Here is a 23585-nt window from a genome sequence, read left to right as displayed (position 1 = left end):
GTTTCTCTGTTGTTTTAATTACCTTCTTGAATTATCTTCCTGAAGAAAAAGAATACGTTTTTAAAAATGCATTTTTTTGTACAGCCAGGGTAAGAAAAGATTCGTCACCTTAATATCTATTTTCGTGTGCTCAGTATGCGCGATAATCTGCTTTACCGATCGAGAATGACATATTGCGTCGCAATAATTTGATATTTAGAATCAAAAGGTACTAAGAGTTTAAGACTTGATAAAGGAATTCATTTGAAAACTGACGAAGGTTTTCGTACTTTGACTGTACAACAACATCTATTCAAAAATTGGACTCTTTAAATTAAAGATATTGCAATAATAAAGTATTTTGAATTTTTTTTTAAACGATAAATAAAAAAATATATATTTATTTTGGTGCTGATTCGTTCAGAAACTATGATTTTATCCTGACCGATCTACGCAAAGTTCAGAGAGCGGCTCCTTCTTGAACCATCGGAATGTAAGTACTAGATCAAATAGTCAGCGGCACGCTGATTAATACGTTTCAAATGAAAAACCCAAAGAAATTGACCGGGCCAAGCCGGGGCTTGAAACCAAGATCTCAGGATTTGTTTATTAAAAATGCATGTGTACTTCTGTACTTCAAAGTAACGATAATACAAGTGTTGGTACATATATTGACTAAAAAAGCCTCATCAATTTTATTGGTCAGATCTGGAACACTAACCGAAACCTCAGAACTTGCAACAATTATTAAATCTTACTATTAATATAATCTAAATATCAAAAAATCAACTACGATTCGGAAAGGAAATCGATTTTATATAAACAGAACCAGAATCGCCATAACTGTTCTATATTACGGCACATGTATACGGTATCAGTGTTGCCAGGTCTTTAAGGCGCAATGTACGTTACGTTCGTTCTGCATATTTCCTCTCATTGTGCTAGTTATTTTTTTTTTATGGTATAGGTTGGTGGACGAGCAGATGGGCCACCTGATGGTAAGTGGTCACCATCACCCATAGACAATGACGCTGTAAGAAATATTAACTGTTCCTTACATCGTCAATGTGCCATCAACCTTGGGAACTAAGTTGTTATGACCCTTGTGCCTGTAGTTACACTGGCTCACTCACCCTTCAAACTGGAACACAACAATACTGAGTACTGTTATTTGGCAGTAGAATAACTGATGAGTGGGTGGTACCTACCCAGACGGGCTTGCACAAAGCCCTACCACCAAGTAGTTAGCTTATTTAATACACTCTAAACACTAACAGAAATCTGATCTCATATCCTAATACTTGGTTTCAGTTGCAAATACATAAATAGATTTATAAATTGTTTCTCTTAGATATGAGACATAAATGAACGATATACATCAGACGGCTAGTTGGTTGGTGGAGAATCGGAAAATATACGATAATCTGTTATTTGAATTCGTATAATTCTTTATTCAGAATCCAATGTCCGATTTACGTTGCAATACTTCCTTTTTTGTATGAAACCTTTTTATTGAAAACTTACGCATAAATAAATTTAAATAATAAAATATTAATTTAAAAATCATAAAAGTTGAATGGTGGTAAGAATGCTAGCAGCCTGTGGAATTTCAATACCGATTCCCTGGATGAAAAATGAACCGACCTGTCAGCATCGGAGTCAATAAGATGCTGTATATATTTTAGAAATGTATTATTCATTGAATTGTATATGCGTAAGTAATGTAATTAAGTTTATTATTTTATTTTATTTCGAACTATGCATTATATGTTGTAAAAATACAGTTAGATTGTTTTTTCTAAATTAATTACTTCTGTCGTCAGTCAGGCAAAGAAAGATGGAAAAGAAATCATACGCCGATCCCAAATTAAATTGGAATAAGGGAAGATGATGATGATGATAATTGTATTTTCATACTTAGTTTTTTCATTATTTGTACAAGAAGTAATTTATTAGCATAAAAATTAACAACATTAAATGCTTAAATATATATATACAAATATGAACTAAAACTAGTTACTGTATAAATCTTGACCTCGTGGAATGGTGGCAAGAATGCTAGCAGCATCTCCCCGTTGAATCGCAATTCCGATCCTCTGGGCAAAAAACGAACCTCCTGTCACCGGTGGAGGCAAAGAGGCCAGGTGTTATACTTTTGATGAAGCTTTATGCACCACAACTCCAAGGGCCAAGCGTTGTACAAAAGAGATGAGAGAGAGAGAGACTAATTAACCTAAAAAGATATGTGTATAAATAATTTAAAAGCGCCTATATCTATGTCGCGCATATCAATCAAACTCAAAATATACTATACTTTATTCAAGTAGACTGTTACAAGCACTTTTGATCCGTCATTTAACAATTATATTAAGTGAAGCTGCCCCAGTAAGATAACTTTAACAAAACCATATATAAAACTTATTGATTTATGTGACGTTTAAAACATATAGTCTAATCATAATAGTCTAGTCTAATCATAATAATCTAATCATAATAGTCTAGTCATAACAGTCTACAAAGATTAGTCAAACGTCACTACGGGTAAATGGAATTCATCTTTAATAGTTGGCTACGCATTGACACCGTAAACATGATTTATATATTATACTAGCTGTGCCCGCGTTTGAATTTCATAAAAAGTTTTTGCTGTAGCCTATGTTACTCCTAATTACATCATTTTTCTGCCAGTAAAAATCCCGGCAAAAACGATCCAGCCGGTTCAGAGATTAGCCGGAACAAATACACAGACAGGTAAAAATTTTAAAAATATGTTTTCATCGCTATATGAACCGGGTATATCGCTAAACATTGCATTTATCCGTCTGTCTGCTCGCTAAAGATTTAAAAGATGTTATGTAGTTCTATGAAGTTTATTGTAAAAATATATAGAATAAAACAATCGAACTGCATAAATCTAAGTTTCATGACAACTCTACATTAATGTTACCTTTTTGCATGCTAATATTATAATAAAGACCTTGTTAAAATTACAGATGACATTAGACTTGCAATGGATAATCAAAGGCTTACGGTGTTAACATTGCTTGACTTTAGCAATGCCTTTAACACAGTGGACATTGATATTCTCTTGGCCATCCTACGTTCTCTTAACATATCTCCATCAGTAATTGATTGGTTTCGTAGTTACTTGTACGGGCGCCGGCAGCGGTTGCGTGTCCAGGATTCATATTCAAACTGGTCTTACGTAACTGCTGGCGTCCCACAAGGTGGCGTGTTGTCTCCCCTCCTGTTTTCTATTTTTATCAATTCAATAAGTCAACATATCTCTTCTCCCTACCACTTGTATGCAGACGATCTCCAAATTTACTCCCACACAAAACTAACTGACTTACCAACGGCCATAACAAATTTAAACAATGACTTGCAAGGCATCTACAAATGGAGTATCTCCTTTGGTTTAAATATCAACCCATCAAAAAGTCAAGTCATAATAATTGGAAGTCCCAAAATGGTCTGTCGTATAGATTGGTCAGTTGTTCCACCAGTTAGACTTAACAACACAACTATTAATTTTAGCGATAAGGTAAAAAACCTTGGCGTCGTCTTTGACCGGTATCTCTCTTGGTCGCCGCAGGTAGGCGAGCTTAGTCGGAAAATATTTGCAGCCATGAGTTCTCTTCGCCGGCTGCAGTATTTTCTTCCATTGCCTACTAAAATTGCATTGGCACAAACTCTCCTATTACCCATTCTTGACTATGCTGATACTTGCTTTCTCGATCTTAAAGAGGAGCAATTAAATAAACTTGAGCGCCTTCAAAATCTTTGCATTCGGTTCATATTTGGTCTTCGCAAATATGACCACATCTCCGAACTTCGTAATAAGCTCAAGTGGCTTCCAATTCGCTTTCGCAGGAATACGCATATCCTTTCCTTACTTTACTGTGTACTTTTTCACCCTGACACACCTTTTTACCTTAAAGAGCGCTTTGAGTTCCTCTGTGATACCCACGAACGTTCCCTCCGATCCAACAATACCCTTACCTTAAAAACCCCCTCTCACTCATCTTCCTTCTATTCCAATTCCTTCACAGTAAAAGCAGTACGCCTTTGGAACTCCCTTCCTATTAGCATTAGAAAAGCGCAATCCCACACCTGTTTCAAAAAATACTTAAAAGAACATTACTTGTCGCTTAATACGTCATAACTTATTTTACACTTTTGTTAATATGTATGTATATGTATATGTATATGTATATATGTGTATGTGTATGTATGTGCATGTGTATGTATGTATATATTTCATTTATATCTATTATTATATATTTATATATTTTTTCCATATTGATATATATTGATTCGCATGTAATATATTTTAGTCAATTAATTTATAACTTTTGTACGCCTCCAAACCGCTTCCATTTATTTTTTCAGTCCTATGCCCAAAGGTTGTCTGGAAGAAATTGCTACCGTAGCGATAAGACCGCCTTTGTACATCTACTCAACATCTTACCCATTTGCCTTGTTTTTTATTATTGGTGTACAATAAAGAGTATTTATTATTATTCTTCTTTTTGGACTATTTATCTCCCTAATAATGGGGCAAATATTCCAGTCACACGGGTCAATGACCAAGTGTATCTGGGGAGTGAAAAAGTCAGTCAGTACAGTCAGTCAGCTCATTATCAGATTCCAAAAACTTACGTACTATTCGACAAGTATTTAAAATAGCAGCTTTTTGCATGGTGATGTATGTGAGAGGTGGTAAATCAAGAATTTTTAAACTTTGGTGTAAGTGTTTAGGTATGACTCCGGTAGTGGAAAGCACGATAGGGACAATAAAAACCTTATTTAAATTCCAGATTCTAATTATTTCTTCTTTTAATTCTGTATATTTATTGATCTTTTCCGTAATAGTTTTTAATAAATTATGTGTGTTTGGAACAGAAACATCAATTAAGTAAGCTATTTTAGATGATTTGTTAACTAAAGTTATATCCGGTCTATTGTAATGAATTGTTTTATCAGTAAGAATTGCTCTATCATAATATATTTTTATTTCTTCATTCTCTAAAACGGGGTTGGGTTGGTATACATAGTAAGGTTTTAGTGGAGTATTTGTGAAGTTATATTTGTGTGCAAGTTTTTGATGTATGTAGTGAACTATTTGGTTGTGGCGATGGGTGTAATCTGTTTAAACTAGAGTAGGGCAAGCTCCTGTAATATGTTGTATATTTTCTGGCATTCTGTGACATTTTCGACATAAATCTGATTTTATTGATTCTTTAAGTATATATTTTTTATAATTTCTTGTATTGATAACCTGGTCTTGAATAGCAATTAGAAAGCCTTCTGTTTCGGGGAACAGGTAACCTTTTTGTAACCATTTATTTGACGCATCTAAATCTATGAAATTTTGCTCTAGATCGTGGATATGCCTACCATGTAGTTCTTTTCTTCTCCAATCTTTAATTTTTTCATTTATTTGTTCTTGGATAGTTTTAAACTCTTTATTATTATTTTTAAGGTTTAAAGGTGTGAAATTATCATCGACTTCTACTATAGCTGCGTGTATCTTACTAGTATTTGCTTTATTGTGGAAAAAATTTTGAATATTATGGATTTGGTTTTGCCAAAGTATTTTTAAATCAACTACCCCTCTTCCTCCTAATTGTCTTTTCAACGTTAATCTTTCTATAGCTGATTTCGGATGGTGATAATTATGTTTAGTTAGCGTGACTCTAGTTTTTATTTCTAAATTCTTAATTATTATTATTATTATTATTAAAGACCTAAATAAATATTTTTACCCGTACTAAAAAAATACAGTTAGAGAAATACCACAGATGCAGCATATTTCGATAACCTCGGCTTATTTTGTGTGCTCAAATAGTCATTTCCTCGTTCGAGGAGGATTAAAAGGCGAGTCCCTCCGATATTAAAAAAAAGTAACAAAATGTCATACAAGCATCGTAATATTACGATCTTTTTATATAAGCAGAGGTAAGTGCACGTATTAGATGGATGATCTTATGAACTAATGCGAAATACATTTTGCATTACACGAATGAATTAAAAATTCAAGGCTGAAATTAAAACAAGCGCTCGTTTTAATTCACTATGACTGAAATGGTTAAAGTATTTTGTACTTGTTTTAATAGCTATAATTGTTTTTAAGGATGGTCGACGGTCGCAATGTCAAGTTTAAGCTTGTTGTTTATATTTTTTTTCTTTTAGATTTTTTTCAAACTGGATTTAATAATAAATGAAATATAAAATAATGATAAAGTTTATCTTATTGAAAAGTTTACATAACATATTGCGCATATAAAAATCTAAATTCAAAATAGTTAATGTAAGAATTATGGAAATTGAATGGAAGTAAGAATATTAGAATTAAAATAAAAAATATATACGTATAACATTTAATTTTTTTTATTTATTTTTCTCCATTGTACAAAATTTGTAAATGTATTCGCTCATTCGTACAAAAAATTCGTCTCGCGTTGTATTAATTTTCCATCTTTATTTTGACTTATTGTTTGGCAGTATTGGTTTCAAATCAATAATATGTTTCATTTTATTGATTATTTTTCAATAAAATCACAATCAGATCACAATCAGACAGACACGAGAACTTTCGAATATACATTTAGAGATAATTTAACTACAGGCACAAGGGACATAACTTCAAAGTTCCCAGGGTTAGAGAAACACAACACAAATATTTGTTCTTCTGCATTATCATTCAAAATAAAACATACAAAAATATACATCTATTTCAAAAGAAGGCGCGCCCAAATTATTAACACCCAACCTTTTAACAAAAATAATTGAATTTTTATTGTGTTTTTTGTTTTTTCTTTACATTAAACATATCACTCACATTACAACATTTTGGAAGAACGAGAACAATACATAAATATAACTATTTAATTAATTAAACGTTGAAAATTATTTGAATATAAAATCAATACTTAGAATTAATATCATTTCTAAACAGGCGAAGTGTGCCAGTGTGCCATCATTATATAAAGGTATGTTTCTTTGATCCTTTATAGCGAAGTAGAATATAATTGTTCAAACAGTAGTTTTTCAGTTAATTTCGCAGAACATACAACCATACAACCAACCGGAATAGCTTCAAGTGCACGTGACTCAAAATAAACAAACGATACCAGTTTCATACAACATAAATTAATTACTTATAAAAAACGCGATATGTTAAGTAGACTCAAAGAAAGTCAAAAATGTAAGGTTTGGAAAGCACGCTTAAGCGAGGCAATTGGATTAATTCTCTCCCTGTCCTGTCTTTAATTTAGGAATGTTATAAGAGGGTGTTTCTGAACGACTTCGCAAAGGGAAGCGCCATTAACGCATGCGTAGAACCCTCAAACTCAAAGTAACCCCAAATCGTAATACGGTGCCGAGCGCCTCCATTTTATTTTTCATTTATTTCTCTTTTACAACGCAAAATATTAACATTCGTTGCGAAGATTACACGATAACTAAGACTATTACATGAAAATTTGCACAGTGGTGTGTTGGACAAACGTTCTGTGGACAAAAAAAAACTATCAATCAAGAATTACGTAATATTTTTTTTTATCAAGAAGATTGGAAAGTTTTTGCTGTAAGGTAAGAATGAATATTCCATTTTTTATAATATTAAGCTCGTTTTAAGCCTTTATATCGCGTTGTATGAGGAATAGAGTCGTATCATATCATTGATTTTTAATTAATGTGTCTGTCTTGTGTATGTGGCACATACGCTGTTTTACTTTGAAGAAAGACTAATTTTCTTTTCTCTAAACATACATACAAGAAAACAATCTGGCTATAAATATAATAATGTCAGGTATAGTTATATAAATTTTATAGAAAAACGTCACAAGACCTATTTTATTATTATTTGAAAATAATATCAACGTACAAACAAATTAGTACATTAAATGTCTTTATAATATATCGTAAGATTATTTTACAAATAATGGCTAAATATGGCTGTTTATTTATAAGTCTGCTCGGGGTTTATGTTAGCGTAATATATGAGTTTACTTGACTTTAAAGATCAAAATAGGATGCACATACTGTTAAAAAGACTAGTATGATGTGACCTATTTGCATTCTAGTGTATAGTTTATATATGTACGAGTTTCTAATTAATTGATTCGCGTTGTAGACGTTTGTAAAAGACGTTTAAAGAAGACCAACATCAAAAATGTTTTTGTAAGTGCGTAGGTACCCAGTTGTAAGATATTCTACCGCCAAACAGTTCTCGTCTTAAACCCCTAGGTTGGTGGCGCATTGGCGATGTAAGGAATGGTTAAAACTGCTAACGATGCTAATGTCTATAAGCAGTGGTGACCACATACCATAAGGTGGTCTATTTGTTCGACCGCCTACCTATATATATATTTGATTAGAGGGATATATTATGTCATACCGTTCTGAAATGGAATTCATTTATTTTCCAAACAGCAATATTTAGTTGTGTTCCAATTTGAAGAGAGAGTGAGCCAGTGTAACTACATGCAAGAGACATAACGTCTTAGTTTCCAAAGTTGGTGTGATATGGGCATAGTAATTATATTATTAGACATAAAAAACCTATGTCGTTACATATTACCTTTTAAAATTTCCTTATCATATCCTAAAGTGTATTTCTAATAGCAGTTGTATAATAACAGAAGAAAAAGCGTTCTAAATATAAACATGCTTTATTCGTAGATCCTATTAAGTAGGCTCATAAAAGTACTTTTGAATCTTCATGATACAGTATATGTAATGCTACGGGCTCGGAAAGTGGATTCTACTGAGACGAACCGGCTTTCAATAGTTTGTCTTTTTCACGATTTTAATTTCGTACTGTTTATACCCGCTACTTCGTACGCGGTTAAATTTAACAAAAAAATTATTGTTGTAGCCTGAGTCTACTTATTACATCCCGTTTCTACCACTGAATGGCCCGTACTAATTCTGCTTACAAATAGATACTTTATCGCAATAAAATCGACACGTAATCATTATCCTTCAACCGTTTTACTCCTTTACTAATCGGAATATAATTGGGTTCATATTGTAATCGATATAAATGTACACATTTAGTACTTTGTTATGATTAAGCTGAGGCTGGTTATAAGGCTAGTTTTGTTTATGTAAAGTGGTCACCACCTACCATAGACATTGGCGCTATTAGAGATATTAACCATCCTTTACTTCGCAAATGTGGTATCAACCTTAGGAAAATCAGATGTTACGTCCCTTGGCCCTTTAGTTACACTATCATACTCACCCTTAACCCTTAACTCCAAGCCGGAACACAAAAGTACCAAGTATTGCTGCTTGGCGGCAAAATGTCTGATGAGTTGGTGGTATCGTAGGACCTAATCATACCTTTCTTAAAAATGATGGTGTAGCCTGTTACAATAGAATTCTTCACAGTCCATTTTCTTTTTTTAAAATGAAACATTCTTGTTTTTTTCATATCTGTATATTTATTTATAAATACTTAGTTTGAAAAAATATCTGAATTTTTTTTAAGTGTAGACGTGTCTTCCCCTGAAAACTCTCCCAAGAAGAAGGTTGCAGTTTATGTCACAAGGCTAGTGGTCGCATATTGTATTGATGGCATTCGCTGATTTTCTCTCGTGAATTCGTTTTCATCTATCCACGCTAGGTATTATAAACACAAACACTGATCAAATCACAACAAAATATAATATTGAAATAGTTGTTATAAACATATATTAAAAGAAAAAAGTAAAAGTAAAGTAAAGTAACAGCCTGTACATTTTCCACTGCTGAGATAAGGCCTCCTCTTCCATTAAGGAAAGGATTTGGAACATATTCCACCACGCTGTTCCAATGCGGCTTGCTGGAATTCACGTGTGGCAGAAATTCAATGAAATTAGACACATGCAGATTTCCTCACGATGTTTTCCTTCACCACCGAGCATGAGATAAATTATAAACTCAAACTAAGCACATATATATAGTGGTGTTTGCCTGGGTTTGAACCCGCAATCATCGGTTAAGATGCACGCGTTCAAACCACTGGGCCACCTGAGCTCTTAAAAGAAAAGCTACCGTTGATTTGGAATGTAGATTCTACCGAGAGCAAACCTCAAGAAACTAAGCAATTAATCTTTGCCAACATTTGAAATACAAAGGTATGCTAGTTAAATATAATTATATGTAATATCTTCTAACTAAAAATCAAATTATTAGCTTTCAAGCTTTTTCAGCATGTTACCCTTTACTAATTACCTATTACTAATACTAACATTTGTTTATTTAGTAAGCAATTTGACTGTGTTCAAACAAAAAAAAGTGTCTATTAATTAACGCAAAACCAAAACGTAACTTAATTCCTTATCATTGCATTAGCATTGGAATAAAAAGCGATGAAAAAATAATTATTTTAAAACAAAAGAAAACAGATATTTTAAATTACATCTAACTACGATAAAGTAGAAACATTAACAAAAGTAATTCTTTGAACCTTGGATAAACCGACGAAGAATATTTAATCTTACTTCTATTTCTTGTTCCGGGTATTAATCGATTGTCCTTCACGAGTATAAGCGAGACAGAAGTATAATAACGTACAAAATGAAAGAGAGAACAGATAAACAAATAGTCTTGTAATTGTATTTGCAAAGTGGATTAGGTACTAGTTGTTTTTTCGGCTTCGTCTGGGTTTAATTAGCTTTGTTTCGCTTATATTAGGTTACTTCAATTGTTTGAAGTTTGAATATTTAGTTAAAGTAAGTTCAAGCATTGTACACGAGACCTTTTTGCTAAAATTGTTCATAGATATTAACCGTCGACAAGCTTTAATATAAAATCGAATTTAAATATTCTTTACAATGAGAAAAAGGTAAAACCAGCAGGAGTTGATAGATTCTACCGAACAGAACCGGATAGAAGCTCAGTAGTAACTATATTTGACCGTTTTAATTACTGAGTTTATGTCAATAAAGTACAATTAAATTTATATTTATCCTATCTGAAAATGAACAAATACTAAGTCAACGATTTTTTTAAATTATTAATACAATTTTGTATTAAGTTAATATGCCTAAGTTATCAATCTTTATAACTTAAAATTATGACTTAATTGCTTGGATAAAAGCAAAGCAGTGTGGTATTGACGATAACTGCTAAGTTTCATTAAGGATGACCCTGTAGAATCTACATTTTTTTTATGGTATAAGTTGGCGGACCATCACCCATAGACAATGACGCTGTAAAAAATATTAACTCTTACTCTCTACCACCTTGGGAACTAAGATGCCATGTCCGTTGTGCCTGTAGTTATACTGGCTCACTCACCCTTCAGACCGGAACACAACAATACTGAGTACTGTTATTTGGCGGAAGAATAACTGATGAGTGAGATGGTGGTACCTACCAAGACGGGCTAGCACAAAGCCCTACCACCATTAAACCACATTCCGTTCTCATAGTAGTTTAATATTTAATTGAATCCGGTCAAATCCTTTTAAAAAGTCAAATGTAAATGTAAAGTACATATTTGTATGAACCGAGTGAGTAAAATATACTTTGATTATTATTATTATATATTAAAGTTTTTTAATATAAGATGTGCAATTGACAAGAGCGAGCCAGTGTAATTAGCACAAGGGCCATAACGTCTAAGGTCTATCTACCAAAAAAAAGTTAATTGAAAACTGTTCTCTTTAAAAAAAAATCTTTGTTACAATAGTTGTTGACACACGTTTTGTACTTAATTACAAAACCATTAACGGCAATAAAACGTCAAGAAGTAACTGAACAAATCATTTGTATGTCTTCTTATGTAACACAAAGCCACAGTTAACGGCGCATCGCTTATGAATAATTTAATCGTGGGATTGCTTACCTAATTCCTAATTGTTATGGTCTACTAGTGAGACAGGTTACCAGGTTTCTTCTTTCTGAAAAAGTCCAAATGATTATACTAGGCTTGATACTTAAACAACCTGTAGATTATTTCTTTTAAGTATATATTAAAACTGTAATTACTTTATATATAAAAAAATAAACAATCAAAATTTTATTCAACGCTTACCTATACATTTTGAATTGTCATTTAACAAACTCGTTTACATGAAGCTACCACAGTTTCGAAATGCAGATGCTACCAAGAAGAAGCGGTGAGAATCTTAGTAGTTACTCTTTTTCATCATTATAAATATAAGTTATGTAATTTAATACGATAACATATGTAAATAATACATCTTATTTATAATACATTGAATTTTAAATTTTTTGACATAGAATACATACAATATATACTCGTATTTGGAAAATCAAACGTATTCATTTGTGTAATTTTAATTTAGGTCTAATAAAAACCAATTAATGAATAAATTACATTGAAATCGTAAATGCTGATTGTATTTGCAATAGGACCAAATCAATTAATTAAATGTACCTAATGGGATTTGTTAATTTGTAATCTAATTTTGTTTTGACGAACTCCTTAATTATTTAGGCAATTGTTTGTTATTTTTTAAGGGATATACATTTTTTTAAACAATTTTCGTTCGATTGGCCGCTCAATACTTTCTTCTTCAATTGACTGTCGGATTTATTTATTCAAGCAAATGAAGACTAAAATAAATTCACCCTTATAATCAACTAGCGACCCGCCCCGGCTTCACACAGGTGCAATACTCATTCTATATATACTACAGAATTTGTTTATTTGCGACATCACATTGCAAACTTCTAAAATTATCAGTGTTTCTTTACTATTTTGTTCATGTATTATATACAAAAACCTTCCCCTTGAATCACACTATCAATTAAAAAAATCCTCATCAAAATCCGTCGCATAAATTTAAAGATAAAGGTACAGAGAAAGCGACTTTGTTTTTATACTATGGAGTGATAGAACTCCTATACGGCTCACAGTTAGGGTGCGATATGGGACAGAATTTCTTACTATATTTAATCAAACTTTGTTTTATACTATGTAAAGATGTACGTTAATTATTCTTGGTGTCATGCGATCGTCAATTGTTCTTGCTGTAGTTTTCCCGCGACGGATACGTTCTTCTAGATATACAAAACCATATATGAACATATAAGTCACCATGAAACAGCAATACTCAATATTGTTGTATTCCGGTGTAAAGGGTGTCCATTGTCCCATAATTGGTGCTTCATTGGTAACGTAATTTATGGTCATTATTACTTACTTGATGGCCACCTTCAGGTGACCTATATTAGATGCCCAGCTGCCAAACTATAACATAAAAAAAGATCAAAAGCTTAACTCAAGTCTTCCAGAAAACATCTAAAAATTATGGCTAACGAAGAAACGTAACGCTTCCGTATTTTAAAATCCCAGGAGACAACCCAATTTTGCGTCATTGTAGGCTTTAGAAGGCTTTTATTGGAGGCCTCGTACGTCCGGGTCATCAAGAGGTTACACGGCATACTTTACTCGTCAAGTGCTTTTACAAAACCTTTTGATGGTGAAATGGGGGAAATGTTATTAACCCCGCGCAAAGGTGGTCTATTTTAGGTTAATTTAATATGTGATACTACATTAAGCGTGTCTATATATTTTGCTAATATCCATTATTGCGGTTCTGAAAAATGACTGCACTATTTTAAACTTGGGTCTACAAATGACCGTCTTTACTGTTAGGACATTCGGCATGTACCCCATGCTGTAAAAACGCCTTTGTCAACTGATATGTGTATTTTCGAATTTGTAAGAAATAACTGCCATCTTTATCAAAATATATTTAACACGTTCAATGCGAAGCGGGCTCTAACATGCCTCGTATGCCCTTGCGGTGTGACTAAAAAAACATAGATTTCTGTGTCGTGTTTCATATATTGTAGGCAAGTGATAAATACATTTACATGATGCTAATTAAAACCGAATGCTATTTTGTTCCTATATTAATACGGGGTCTTTTTAATCATGTACCGCGCTGAAGAAATAAAATTTGATCGCATCACATCATCACATCACATCGAGTTTTAGTTTTTTAAACGTTACGGGGACTAATAGCCCCCTTACCGGTATTACGATAGTTTTCCTGGGGGAATGAAAAAAATGATGCCGCAGCTCATATATTAAACAAGATGATGATGGGATGATCAATACACAGACCAAAGGGATATTTGGAAAATTGTATTTTTTCGATACACATATAAAGTTGAATATTAGTGCAATTTTCATAGTATTTTATTTAAATTAATGAATTAACGAAGTTATGCATAGAGCTGTTATTCCTTATAGAAGAGGATTTCTACAAATTAAAAGCGCTCTAAGCAAGTAAGGTCAGTTGTAATTTGCATAATATTCAGAGCTCTGGCTCGAATAGCTGAATATTTAAAAATTCATTCAAAATAAGATCAAACTGGTGAACAGCATTGTTATTATCAGAAGTAAAAAGTCACTTTGTAATATGATTACAGTTATACTTTGTGGTGTTCTGTATACCATGTGACTTTTCTACCTCCAAACAACACTTAGAATTATTGTGTTTCGATTTGTATGTCTGAAAAAGTATCTTATCAGTGTCCAACGTTGGTGGAGTATTGGTGATGTATATTAACGGTCCATTTCCACCTGGGTCATTTCAAAATGTAAATGAGGCTTAGTACTTCCTATGTTTAAGTCTTTTTTATGGAATAACTTGGCGTACGAGCGTATGGGTCACCTTATGGTAAGTGGACACCATCACCCATAGACAATGACGCTATAAGAAATATTAGCTATTCCTTACATCATCAATGCATCACCAACCTTGGCAACTAGGACGCTATGTGCCTGTAGTTGCACTGGCTCACTCACCTTTCAAACCGGAACACAACAATACTGAGTACTGTTGTTTAGTGGTAGAATATCTGATGAGTGGGTGGTTCGGTTTTAGAAGAGGTCGCTCGACAACTGATGCGGGGATTGCGCTTCTCAAACATATTTACGATGCTTGGGAGAAATCACAGAACGCTATTGGAGTATTCTGTGATTTATCTAAAGCATTCGATTGTGTAGAACACGAAACGCTTCTTTATAAGCTCAAATTTTACGCTGTTAAAGGTAAAATTCTTGATCTCATCGCTTCATATTTAAGTCAAAGAATCCAGCAAGTTTTCATTAATAGAATAAAGTCTTCTGGATCTACGTTAAAAATGGGAGTTCCACAAGGTTCAATTTTGGGTCCCTTTCTATTCCTAGTATATATAAATGATCTTCCTTTCTATGTTAAGGGTATTTGTGATATAGTGTTGTTTGCTGACGATACTTCGCTGATTTTTAAGGTTGACAGGAAAAAAAATTACTATGACGATGTGAACGGTGCATTATCACAGATACACAATTGGTTTACAGTAAATAATTTAGTTTTGAATGCTCAAAAAACAAAATGTGTAGTTTTTACCCTACCTAATGTTAGCAAGCAAAATTATAACATATCTTTAAATGGTGACCGTCTTGAAGTAGCTGATACTACGGTGTTTTTAGGAATAGAATTGGATTCCAGACTTCAGTGGACTTCTCATTTATCATCCCTAACAGGAAGACTCAGCTCCGCAACATACGCGGTTAGAAAAGTTGGACAACTAACTGATATTGATACCGCTCGTTTAGTTTATTTTGGTTATTTTCACAGTATTATGTCATATGGCATATTACTTTGGGGTAACGCTGCAGATATTGAATCTGTCTTTATTTTACAAAAGAGAGCAATTCGGTTTATTTATAATCTTGGAGCTAGAGACGAAATTTTTAACATTGCCGTTTAGTTAATTCAAATCGTTTGTAAAAAATACATTGGTAGAAAAAGCATATTATTCGATACAAGATTTTGTAGATGATAAAAAAGCGTGGAGTTAATACCTGTTGACTTCCAAGCAGGATACATTAATTGAAATAATTGTATTTAATTAACATGACGTTGTATTTTTTAAATGTTAAAAAAGAGTAACTACTGAGTTTCTTGCCGGTTCTTCTCGGTAGAATCTACTTTCCGATCCGGTGGTAGCTTCACTTAATTGTAAAATGACGATTCAAAAGTGCTTATAAAAGCCTACTTGAATAAAGTTTATTTTGATTTTGATTTTGATTTTATCTACCCAGGCGGGCTTGCACAAAGCCCTACCACCAATTAGTATAGCCTAGCATTAGGGTATTGCGGTGAATTTTCAAGGTATTATAAAATATTACGAAATACGCAGTCAAAAATGATAATAATATATTTTGCTATGGTTGTTTGGCAAACACATGAAAAGATTAAAACGAATCATTAACCCAGAACAAAAGTATTTCATTATATGTTGATTGGATTTCAATATAATGAAATTAATTATTTCCGCCTTATTGAAATACAACCAAATATTAATATTACATACGCCCGTGACTTCGTGCACTTTTGAATTTTACAAAAAAGTTATTATCGTGGCCTAAGCTACTCCTTATTACATTAGCTTTTTGCCAATAAGAGTATCGTTAAAATTGGTCCAGCTGTTGCTGAGATTAGCCGGAACAAACAAACAGATAAATAGACAAAAACCATTAAATATTATTTTTTGGCATATGTACTGTATACATACAATACAATTAATTAATTAATTATTTAATTCTTATGTTAATAAAATTGTTTGAATACAATACATAAGCATTTAATAAAAAGCTGTTATTTTAATATTACAAACAGACACTTAAATTTTATTATATGTCTAGATAATAAATAATTTACACAATCAACCAATGAATAAATTAATTTAATATATGTTGAATAAGAACGATGTTATATTTGTGACATCGATTGCATCGTATGAAATCTGTTTGTAGTCAAATTTATTTGTGCTGAAGATCAGATCAGTAATAACCTCTTAGTGTCCAAGTGGATAAAAGTATTTCCTGTTAAGAAGGAGATTTGGAGATTAGTCCGCGCTCCTGCGGATCGAAATCAAGATAAGCGGAAGTATGAAATAAATATTGTAGAAAGCTTCTTTAGGATAAATCTATATATGTAAGTATTAATTGTAGCCCGAGGATTAATTAGTTCACGTTTTAAGGGTGAGCTGACATGTGTTTCTTTCTATAAGGTGAAGTTTGCTGCACAATTATTTCATCTGCAAATTTCATCAAATTCGGTTCATTGGTTTGGTCGTGAAAGAACGGCAGACATACAGATTTACTTTCACATTTATAACATTACCTTAGTATAGATTACCTTCTAATATTTTATTTATTATACACACAAAAATTATACTGAGTTTTAGTTTTAAATTTTATTATGAAAATATTATGTCGCCACATAGATGGTTTTTGCTTTACTTGGTGGTACGAAAGCCATGCGTAGTGGAGTGGCATTCTTGGAATATTTTACCATCAAATTGAAATAATACAAAAGTCGAGATGGGTCAGTGGTTAGAACGCGGGTTCACACCCAGGGAAGCACCACTATATATATATGTGTTTAATTTGTGTTTATAATTCATCTCGTGCTCGACGGTGAAGGAACACATCGTAAGGAAACCTGCATGTGTCTAATTTCATCGAAATTCTGCCACATGTGCATTCCACCAACCCGCATTGGAACAGCGCGGTGGAATATGTTGCAAACCCTCTCCTTAATGGAAGAGGAGGCCTTATCACAGCAGTGGGAAATTTACAAACTGTTACTTTACTTTACTTTATTATATGTATGTTACACACAAATTATACTAAGTAAATTTATTATGAAAATATTATGTCGCCACATAGATGGTTTTTGCTTTACTTGGTGGTACGAAAGCGATGCGTGGTGGAGTGGCATTCTTGGAATATTCTACCATCAAATAGAAATACTTCTTATTGTTATGTTCCCGTTAAAAGGGTGTGAGCCAATAAAATTACAATCACATAAAATCTGAATTCACAAGGTCGATGACGCATAAGCGATGTAAGGAATGGTTAATATTTCTTAATCCACTGACCAGCAGATGACTCATATGTATGTTCATATAATATTATAAACAAAATCCTGCCATTTTATTCAATGTCATAATAAAATCACCTCTAACAATTGACTATGGCTAAGACTCTAATATCAACAACAAAACAAACAACCACTTTGTGGAACCAGCTTTGCCGGTGGTTTTTCCGAACCGATACGACTTGGGAACCTTCAAGAAAAGAGTGTACTCATTCCTTAAAGGCCGGCAACGCACCTGCAATCCCCAAAGTGTTGTCCACTGGCGGTAGAAACCGATGTACACGCCCCCCGGTGTTGCAGATGTCAATGGGCAGTGGTAATCACTTTCTATTTGGTGAACCTTCTACTCGATTGCCACCTATAACATAAAAAATTACGTACGTTTTTAAAACTTAAACTTACTGCAAAAACTTTTAACGCTATAACATCTTACTGTTATCTCTGCAATCAAAGACTACTGTCTTGGCTATATTGGGGCAATAAGCATGCTTAGGCATGTTCATTCTCCCTTCCTCGTCTTCCCATCCTCATCTTCTCAGCTCATATTCATACATTACAATAAAGTAAATTATAAAAAATGGCTATTATCCTTAAGAGACAAAACATATAAAACCGCAGATATTTTTGTTGATACTTTTAAAATGAACAATACTGTCGCACATTATTTTGATTTATTTAGGCTTCAGCCAGCGTTTGCAACGTAAGCTCAAAATACGTTTATTTATGACATCACATTAAAAACCTCTAAAATTATCAGTGCTCCGTTACTATATTATACATGTTTTATACTTTGTGGTGATACGAAAGGGACGATTGCAGTATGTATTTTTTAATCAAAGAGCGTTTTTTCTTGGTTTTCGATTTAGAATTTAAATTGGATCATCCTGCACTACGCTCCTAATTGTACACTTTAATAGTAGTAACAGCCTGTACATTTCCCACTGCTGAAATAAGGCTTCCTCTTCCATTAAGGAGAGGGTTTGCAACATATTCCACCACGCTATTCCAGTGCGAGTTGGTGGAATGCACATGTAGCAGAATTTCGATGAATTTAGACACATGCAGGTTTTCTCACGATGTTTTCCTTCTCTGCCTAGCACGAGATGAATTATAAACACAAATTAAGCACATATATATAGTGGTGCTTGCCTGGGTTTGAACCCCAACTCATCGGTTAAGATGCATGCGTTCTAACCACTGGGCCATCTCAGCTCTTATATCTTATAAACTTTGATAATGGTATATATAAATAAATATTGGGCAACATCATATACATGACTCTGACCTCAATGGAAGTCGCTAAAAATCTATTTTCCCCACAAACACCCAGATCCAATACAACATAGAAAACTAATGAACTTTTTCAAAATCGACTCGGCCGGGAATCGAGCAAGGGACCCATGAAAACTGGCGTATACACTACTCGGCCGCGGAGGTCGTCAATTATGAATGTAGTAATTTAAAAATTATTAATCCGAGCATCCAGAGTGACCCATAAACATTCAGCGACGGAAAAATGTTCACAAAGTAATGATAGCTCTGTGATCAGCGCGTCCCACTTACGCTCATGGAAATATACTATTTCACGACGACTTTTTTCATTCGAAACATCCTTTTAATAACAGACCTTATTATTCTTCGTAACTTTTTTTACATTCAGATTTTTCAGCCTTTCAAATATCTGCTGGTAATAGCTTACTGGGTTATAAAGTCGAGATGGCCCATTTGTTGGAACACGTGCATTTTAATTGCGTTTTCATCAGGATTGCGATCTCAAATGCAGGCAAGAACTATTGAATTAATGTGCTTAATTTGTGTTGAAATTCAGAGAAGGAAAACATCGTGAGGACCTGTATTTAAAAATTCTGCATTGTGTATCGACTAATACATAAATATTTAAAATATCGACGGACACTTAAAAAGTAAGTTTCAGTTATTATCAATGAAATATTATCCAATTCATCCAAAATGTAACTGAACGTCACAAATTTGTTTCCACCATGACAACTCAAGTTGGATGCCCCTTGCATTTACTACGTCTGAAGGGTGACGTCACTTCCTTGACCACGTCACTCAGTTTTCGTTCTACAATCTATATTATTAATAATATTATAAATGTGAAAGTACCTGTCTGTCTGTTTGTCGCTCTTTCACAACCAAACCGCTGAACCGGACTCGATGAAATTTGGTATTAAGCAAACTTGAACTCCAATAAAGGACGTAGGGTATCTACTGCCTGACACCTGACAACCACCACCTTAAAATGCCCCTGCAGAGCCGCGGGTGAGTAATAGTAGTATATAGGAATACTACTCTGGAAAAGAGTAACTTTTGAGTTTCTATAGAATCGCCTAAGAACCGCATCGCCGCGTTGAAACAAGATGATGCTTTAATGACATGAAATTTCCGAAATAAACACCTATATACAATATCTTCTTAAAATTAGGTCAATACATTTCAATCTCATACTGTTAATTTATTTTTCATTTGAAATATATCTTCCGTAAAACGTAATTAATCTTCAAACCTACTTGCTTACTCCTACAGTACCCGCACTTATATCTTAGTATATACATATACTTATATACCAAGATGTAAAGAGGTCGCTCTAAATACTTGATCTCGTTCACAAACCGCTCCCTGTTTATGTTAGTTTTGTATTTGTTCACTACTAATTGCTGTTTTAATGTAATAGGAATTTCAAACAACACCATTAACGGTTCTTTTTTCACTTTACGTGTGATTTTAATCGCAATAAAAATGAGTATAATAATTTTGGTGCGTGTTTACTTAAAGTAACTATTTATATTTCTATTAATATTTCCTTACAGGTCAGGGTAATATATATCCGCAAAATTCGTATAATCGAGATACTTTTATATTTAATCCATGACATGGCACCTCAATGGGCGGCCATGTTTGACGTTTACGGGTGCGTTCAAAAAGTGCGTTCGAAATAATCATTTGTTGCAGGGCACGGTAGTTAGTATATTTATATTAGTTTTGTGAGTCTTCATCTACTGTAATATAATAAACTGACAATAGTAATGTTTTGTATTGTTGTATTCCGATTTAAAACTTGAGGGAGCCAGTGTATCTAAAGGCAAAAGGGACATAAGATCTTTATTCTTACGGAATTGTTCATATTTCTTACAGCGTCTATGTTTGTGGGCGGTGGTGACCTCTTAACATCAGGTGATATCTTTTAAATAATTTATCATCATTTAATTTAAAATTATGAAATTAGTAATTAATAATATTGAAATTTGAATCATCTGTAAGGATTCCATGATGGACGTACGCTTATAATCACTAACCTAGATATTAATCGACTTTATCATAAAGAAATGTAAGTGGAACAGCATGAACGCGACCTAATAACAAGTTGACACAACTACACAGACATTAATAGGTAATAAAGGGGGAGTGAGCCAGTGTAATTACAGGTACATGGGGCATTACGTAAATTGCCATGTTTTTATGGTATCATTAGTCTCATTTCCCCTGTAATCTCATCTCATTCACTCTCCTCATAACTCACCTAGCTGGTTTTATAAAACTATGAATTTAATGGTATAAGTTACCCTTGTGACTACTTTTATAAACTTTACCAGTATCATAAATGTGATAGTTTCGAAAGCAGCTCACTCACCTTTCAACCTGAAACACAGCAATGATGAGTACTGCTGTTTGGTGATAGAATGTCTGATGAGTGACTGGCACCTATCAAGACGTGTTTGCACAACGTCCTACCACGAAAACATGTACATATTTTGCACTATAGTTTATAATTATAACTTGCATGTTTCTTGATTTGTTCCTTCATTGTTTGTAGACTGTTAATGATCAAAAATTAAAAACAAAATAAAATTTACAAATTTAATTTAACTATTGCCCAGCGCAGCTTGTAGTATAGCTGGTCCAATTATAAAAATAAATAATAATTATCTACAACATTCCCTTATAGTATTACGAACATTTGACTTTAAATAAGAATTATTAAAATTAAGCCTTTTACTATATACAAATAGCAATTAAAAATAGTTACTGTAAAAATCATGACCGCGTGGAATGGTTGGAAGAATGCAGCGTTTCTCCTTTGAATCGCAATTTAGGTAAATAAAACAACGAGAGATACAAAATATATATGAGAAAAGAGAAAATGTAGCTTATTCTTAATTTAAAACATACATATGTTTAATTACACATTTTTAATTTAATTAAAGTATTTGTACTCCTTTATTTTTTACATGCAAAATTGTCTGAAAAGTTTTTATAGAAGTTTTTAGCACATACATATTATATTGGGTGATTGATTTCCATCAATAGTCATGTGTACTGTGTAATATCACTGGTGGCTGTAATTACACTGGTTCACCCTCCAACTGAAAATATCTTGAGGAAATTGCCTATTAAGTGAAATTCCGGAAACTGGAACAGCGTGGTGGAATATCTTCTTACCTTTTCTATATAAAGAAAAAAGGTCTCTGATATACAGACAAACAATGTCCGTATATAATTATTTAATGCTAGTTTTTTCTCGCGTCTTTGTTTTCGTTTTAGGGGTTGAGCGTCAGATGTTAGTCGAAAAAAGGTGCTTACCTATATAAACAACAACAACAACAGCCTGTAAATTCCCACTGCTGGGCTAAAGGCCTCGTCTCCCTATGAGGAGAAGGTTTGGAACATATTCCACCACGCTGTTCCAATGCGGGTTGGCGGAATACACATGTGACAGAATTTCTATGAAATTTGTCACATGCAGGTTTCCTCACGATGTTTTCCTTCACCGCTGAGCACGAGATGAATTATAAAGACAAATTAAGCACATGAATCAGCGGTGAACCTGGGTTTGAACTCGCAATCATCGGTTAAGATGCACGCGTTCTAACCACTGGGCCATCTCGACTCACTTACCTATATAAGTTAGTTTAAAATACCTTCACCAAAATTGTTTCAATGGTTTATCCGTAAAAAAGTAACGCATAGACAGATTGATGTATAGAGTTAGATAGTATAAACAGTTTAAATTACTATACAAAAGTATTTTTATAAAGTCTTCTCAAAATTCTACCAATATTAAAAACTGTAATCAATATCTAGGCTTATTTTCAAACTATCCTCTATTTTAAAATATTACACGTTGCTCTATAATTATTAACAAAAAACAAAAATTTCAAGTATTTAAAAATAACAGTAAATTAGTATTGCGTCTAGTACGGGATACGGCGATGGATTTTGTTACTGAATTTATGTCACTCAATTTTCATTAGGATTGATACGTTTAATAGGACCAGTGGATGAATAAATGGCTCTTGTCAGACTATTTTACTGATACTAACATCATCGTTATATGTAACGTCGGACGATTTTGAGTGAAATACAAAATGTAGAAATATTTACATACAATCGGCCGATTTCAATAATACGTGTTTAAATCAAATTATTTTATTACTTTTTGTTGATCACTTTGAAGTCGGTGTTATTTTTTATAAAAAATATTTCATTCTATATCATACATGAACAATATAGTACAGAATTTAGTATTGTTATAAAAAAAACAAATTTAGTAGTAAACATAGTATCAGCAATGCACCCGTGCGTAGTCGGGGCGAGTGACTAGTAGAATATAAATAGTGATGCAAATGGATCGTGAAAATATTGTTGTATATTTTTATAAAATATGTTAGCTGA

At 33.1% G+C, this 23585-nt stretch overlaps 1 protein-coding gene across 3 annotated transcripts in view; it reads left to right on the top strand.

Moving 5' to 3' along the window:
- Positions 1-7350: 7350 nt before the first annotated feature.
- LOC124537835 (protein Fe65 homolog) overlaps positions 7351-23585 on the top strand; it is a 92225-nt gene continuing 75990 nt past the window's right edge. For all 3 annotated transcript variants that reach the window (XM_047114764.1, XM_047114763.1, XM_047114762.1), the window contains exon 1: positions 7351-7575. The gene's annotated coding sequence lies outside the window, so the exon portion shown is untranslated. The remainder of the gene's footprint in view (positions 7576-23585) is intronic.

This window comes from Vanessa cardui, chromosome 19 (assembly GCF_905220365.1).
Source record: "Vanessa cardui chromosome 19, ilVanCard2.1, whole genome shotgun sequence".
NCBI classification, from domain to species: domain Eukaryota; kingdom Metazoa; phylum Arthropoda; class Insecta; order Lepidoptera; family Nymphalidae; genus Vanessa; species Vanessa cardui.
Note: the sequence above shows the minus strand (reverse complement) of the source record. Positions and strands in the feature narration are given on the sequence as shown.